At 36.6% G+C, this 6108-nt stretch overlaps 1 pseudogene; it reads right to left on the minus strand.

The window, feature by feature from the left end:
* Window positions 1–571: 571 nt before the first annotated feature.
* On the minus strand, window positions 572–1215 carry LOC110589035 (annotated as a pseudogene).
* Between the last annotated feature and the right edge of the window lie 4893 nt (window positions 1216–6108).

A 6108-nucleotide genomic window follows, 5' to 3' on the forward strand; every position in this document is an offset into this window, starting at 1 on the left:
GATTTTATTTCTAAACATTTGGAGGAATTGAGTAATAAAATAGACAGACATGGAAATTTCTCTCAAAGGATTTTAGTTACAGATTCAGTTTATTTACTAGATAGTGAATAAACTATTTGCATTTTATATTTCTTCTTTTGGTAAATTATGGCTTTTTAAGTCATTTCACCATTTCATTGAAATTATCACCCCAAAACTGTTATATCCTTTTGTTTTCATTTTCTTAACTATGGGATCGATAGTTAAGCCCGTTTTTTATAAAAATCATTCTTGATATTGGTATTTTGTGCATTTTCTTTTTTCTTGATCTGTCTTCCCAAGGATTTATGAAATTTATTAGTCTTTTAAAATCCCCTTTTAGATTTATTTTCTCTAGCAAATGTTTGTTTTATGTTTTATTGAGATCTGTTTTTATTTTTATTTGTTTCTTTTTGTTCTCCCTCTGCTTAACTTTTTTAACTCGTGGAAATGGATACTTGGATGATTTGTTTTCAGGGTTTTGTTTTTTTTTTTCCGACAAGAGTAGGATTTGTTGGTGGGCATGAATAAGGAGGGGGCAGTGCTGAGGTTCTCAGGAGGGCAGAGCCTGCCATTTGTCCATGGGGCCACAATTAGGGATGTATTTGACCCACAGCCATCTGGGATGAGGCACTTTTCAGCCACCATGTCTTCAAATTTGTCTGCATTAAACTTAGTAAAGCCCCGCTTCTTGGAAATGTGGATCTTCTGGCAGGCAGGGAACTTGAACTTGGCCCTATATAGAGCCTCAATCACATGCTCCTTGTTTTGCACCTTGGTACAGATGGACATGATGACTTGGCCAATGTGGACCCTGGCCAATGTGCCCTGGGGCTTCCCAAAGACATCCCGCATGCCTGTTGAGAGCCCGTGAGCTCCAGCACAGGACATCTTGTGGATAAGGATGCCGTGGAAAGGGTGGAGCTGCACTCTGATGGGAAAACCATCTTTGCCACAGCTTTTCACCATATACATTTTGGCACAAGTATGTGCAGCCTCCAGGGCTTCATAGGAGAGATGCTCATATTCATCGGACACCATGGAGCCACACAGTGAGAACTCATCTACTTTTGCTTTCTTCTGTCCCAGGTCAAAGATGCGGATCTTGGCATCAGGGACACTTCTGCAGAAGCGAGACTTCTGCAAGAACCCCATGTTCTTACAATACTGGTAACATCCGGCGAGGTGTTAGCCCATGGTAACACCAGGATCTTCAGTGGTGCAGTGAAGGAGAGGAGGTTATTTTCAGCTTTTTACTCCTAATAAAAGCATTTAAGTATGGCTTTAGTTGTGTCCTGCAAGTTTTGATAAGTTGAATTTTCATTATAATTCAAAGAAAAATATTTCCTGATTTCTATTTGTATTCATTTTTTTAGTGTTTGAATTATTATTATTATTTTAAGATTGTATTTATTTATTTGAGAGAGAAAGAGAGAGCATGAGTGGGGGTGGGGCAGAGGGAGAGGGAGAAACAGAGTCTCCCTACTTGGGGCTCCATCCCAGGACCTGGAGATCATGACCTGAGCTGAAGGCAGATGCTTAACCGACTGAGCCACCCAGGTGCCCCTAATGTTTGAATTATTTAGAATTATATCAAGTGTTTTTCAAACATAAAGTTTTTATTATTACCTTGTTTCATTATTGATTTCTAGCCTAACTGTACTGTTGTCAGAAAATGTACATTTATACAATGTTTTACTTTTTTGATATTTTTAAAGATTTCTTTTAAATTCATCATTTGGTTAATTGGCTTGGCATTTGATGTGAATTTTGCATTTGCTGAATATAAGGTATGTAAATTAGGTCAGGTTTATTGATTGCATTGTTCAAATCTACTATATCTATGTTGAATTTTTGTCTGGTTGGGGTATTAGTTACTAAGAGACATCTGTTAAAATTGCCCTATGATAATGGGGATTTGTCCATTTTCCTTTTAGTTGCATCATTATTTTGCTTTATATAGTTGGAAACTCATTATTAAGTGCAACAAATTTACAACTTTAATATTTTGGAAAGATTAACTCTTTTATCCTAATAAAATGTCCTTTGTTCATTGCCAATAAAGTGTCTTGCCTTACAGTCTAATTTATCTAATAAATATATAAAATATAGCTATGCTGGCCTCAGATTCTTTTTTCATTTATTTATTTCAGGGTTTTTGTGTTGTTGTATTTTAGGTGTGTCCCTTAATCAACACTGAGTCATATGTACTTTTTTCATCTAGTCTAAAAAACTTTGTTTTTGACTCCTGACCCATTTATATATTATTATATTGGGGGATTATATAATTCTTTTATTTCCTCTTTATTGCTTCTCAAAATAAGTCAATCAGAGAAAGACAATTATCATATGACCTCACTCATATGTGGAATTTAAGAAACAAAGCAGAGGATCATAGGGGAAGGGAGGGAAAAATAAAAGAAGACAAAATCAGAGAGGGAGACAAACCATAAGAGACTCTTAATCATGGGAAGCAAACTGAAGGTTGCCGGAGGGGAGAGGGGTGGAGGGATGGGGTAATTGGGTGACAGACATTAAGGAGGGCACGGGATGTAACAAGCACCGGGTGTTATATAACTGATGAATCACTGACCTCTACCTCTGAAAGCAATAATACATTAGATGTTAATTAATTGAATTTAGATTAAAAAGAAAAAGAACAAACTGATGGTTATCAGAGGGGAAGTGGGTGAGGGGATAGGTAAAATAGGTGATAGGGATTAAAGAGTACACTTACAATGATGAGCACTGAGTAATGTATAGAAAAATAAATAAATAAGTAAATAAATAAGTAAATAAATAAATAAATATTACTTCTGCCTAGTTCTTTCTCTTCTCTCTTTCTAGGACACCAATTATGAACATGTTAGAACTTTCCCCTGTGTCTTGTGATTTCATGTAATTTTTTACCCTTTCTTCTCTCCTCTATTCTTCAATCTGATATTTTCTTCTGACTTATTCTAGTTCCATCTTCCATGTCTCATTTGTATTAGCCACCATCAATAATTTAATTTAATTATTTTATTTTTCTGGTTCAGAATTTCCATTTGAATTTTAAAAGATAGATTCCAGAATAAAATACAAAATTCTCTATATTTCACCTTATTTCTTCAAACTATTAATCACAGTTATTTTAAAGTCCCTCAATTTGGATCTCCTTACGCATTTGTTTCTATTTTGTGTTTATTTTCATGATCTTGGTTATTAGGTCTTATCTTCTTTTTTTTTTTAAAGATTTTATTTATTTATTTGTCAGAGAGAGTGAGAGAGAGCGAGCACAAGCAGGGGGGAGCAGCAGGCAGAAGGAGAAGCAGGCTCCCCACTGAGCAGAGAGCCTGATGTGGGACTCGATCCCAGGATCCTGGGATCATGACCTGAACTGAAGGCAGTCGCTTAACCGACTGAGCCATCCAGCACGCCTAGGTCTTATCTACTGACATCCTGTTAATATTAATTGAAATTTGAGGAACTCCTCTCTACTTGTTAGGTGGGATGCTGTCTGATTCATGGGTCACTTAATAAAGCCAATTATATCCTCAAAATAAAAATATATATATTTACTGAAACTTGAACATTATGTATCAAAATTTTGAGAGCTAATTTACTGATCTAGATAATGTTATCATTCTCCAGAGGTGACTTTTGCTTGGGGTAGGAGGGAGGCTGTTACGATGATATAGCCTTCAAACCAATAGATTTTAAATTCTTTCCAATTTGTTTCCATTGTTCTAGGTGGGTTTGTCTGGAACAGTCTTCTCTACCATTACTAAAAACTAAAATTCCCCCAGCATGAGTTATTTTGAAATATATAACATTTCTACTCCTATAAAACAAAGAATGCACACCTGCTGAAACTGAAGCCTTTCCAGACAAAGAGGCCTTCCCTTGAAACTAAAAAAACAGAAGTCAGGTGCACTAATAACATTATGCTCAAAATGAGAAATGTGAAGACTGGAAAACAGGAATTGCAAAATGTTTGCCTAGAATATTCTTCCGCATTGTACAGGAGACCAGAAATCATCACAAATTACCAAAATTATAATTCTAATTATAGGTGTGTTTGATGCTTGCATAGTTTTTGTAATGCAGAAATGTCAAATTAGAGCTAAAAATTGGAGTATATTTAAAATGATGATATTTAATAAATTAGCATTTTTAACCCACAGATTTCTGTACATTACCATGTGATTTGCAAAATAATTATAATATTTATAGAATACTATAGTGTTATATAATACAAATTAGAGCAGTCTGAGGAAATTATTTTTCTTTTTTTCTTTTTAAGATTTATTTATTTATTTTAAAGAGAGAGAGCAAGTGGGGGGAGGCACCATGGGAGAGAGAGAGAATCTCAAGCCAACTCCTTGCTGAACCCGGACCCTGACACAGGACCGGATCCCATGACCCTGAGATCATGACTTGAGCCAAAATCAAGAGTCAGATCTCAAATGATGGCCACACAGGGGCCCCAAGGAACTTATTTTTCTTTCAATACTTCCCATTTATCTCTGTGACTGTGTGCATATCTTCTTTTGGAGATAATGTTAAGAGTCTAAAAAGTGAGGCTGTGGACAAACATACTAATCTCAAAGTCAATATTATATATCAATGACATAGCTAATCACCAAAATACATTATAAGAATAGTAGTTCTAGGTCCCCAAGAGTTACAGAACAACTCTATAGATAATTTTCTGAAGGAAATATTATATCTGTATTATCTTTCATCCCAAACACAACACAGTTTATCTCTCCTTTTTGTTTTTGATAATATCACTTTTTCCCCTATTATCTACAAAATTCAGTTTGAATGAATTTTTTAAAAAATGGATTCTTCCTGGAGTGCCTGGGTGGCTCAGTCGGTTAAGCCGCTGCCTTCGGCTCAGGTCATGATCCCGGGGTCCTGGGATCGAGCCCCGCATCGGGCTCCCCGCTCAGCGGGAAGCCTGCTTCTCCCTCTCCCTCTGCCTGCCTCTCTGCCTACTTGTTCTCTCTCTCTCTCTCTCTGTCAAATAAATGAATAAAATCTTTAAAAAAAAATAAAAATAAAAAATGGATTCTTCCAGTAGTCATAAAACCTTAGTATTTCTTGACAATTGGTCTTGCTGTCATTTTGCAACCTGGACTTTGCATTTTAAGAGGTTGGTTTTTCAGTGCTAGTGTGTTTGAAATAGTTTTGAGGTTTTGTGGTTGCTGTTGACACTCTGCGGAACTTAGAACACTTTGGTTTCCTTTTGCTTTAGTGAACTGGCCAGGCTTTTAAGTGCACGCAGACCATGGGAGTGCCCAAGCAGGCTTACTATTAGAAAAGAATCCTATATGGAATTCAGACAGGTGGTCCATCTCTGCACGTCCTTGAGAAGTCTAGCTTTTTCAGGTAAGTGCAAAAGACCTGGGGTGGGGGGCTCAGGAATGAAGGTTATGCATAAAGAGAGCATGCTAAACTTGCTAATGAGGCTCTAATTCAGAATTTTCAGTCTTGCTGTAAAAAGCAAGCTTATTTACTCTGACTACAATTCCTCCTTTATAGAAAGAACTGTCTAGCTGTGTAGTACACACTGCTCTGAAGGTGACACCTAGTTTTTCTAAGTGGTTAAATATGAACAAAAGTGGTTTCAGAATCTGACAAAGGAAAAAGGGAGTCTGGCTAAAACTATCATAGAGGTCTTCAGGGCATCTGATATTGCATTTACACATTATTGAAATGTTTCTATTTTAAGTATTTTTTTCATTATGAAAATCTTTAAACTCTATCACTGGTAATATTCTCACATATGATTTAAAACTATTCTGGCAGCCCTAATCCATAGAAGAAAACAATCAATAGTAATCAGGGACTTTGAAATTTCTAAAAGAAGTACATAAGGAATAGCATGGAGGATATTAGGAGAAAGAAGGGAAAAATGAAGGGGGGGAAATCGGAGGGAGAGATGAACCATGAGAGACTATGGACTCTGAGAAACAAACAGGGTTTTAGAGGGGAGGGGGGTGGGGGGGTTGTGTCAGCCCAGTGATGGGTATTAAGGAGGGTACATACTGCATGGAGCACTGGGTGTTATACGAAAACAATGGATCATGGAACACTACATCA

The sequence above is a fragment of the Neomonachus schauinslandi genome, chromosome 12, assembly GCF_002201575.2.
Source record: "Neomonachus schauinslandi chromosome 12, ASM220157v2, whole genome shotgun sequence".
Lineage (NCBI taxonomy): Eukaryota > Metazoa > Chordata > Mammalia > Carnivora > Phocidae > Neomonachus > Neomonachus schauinslandi.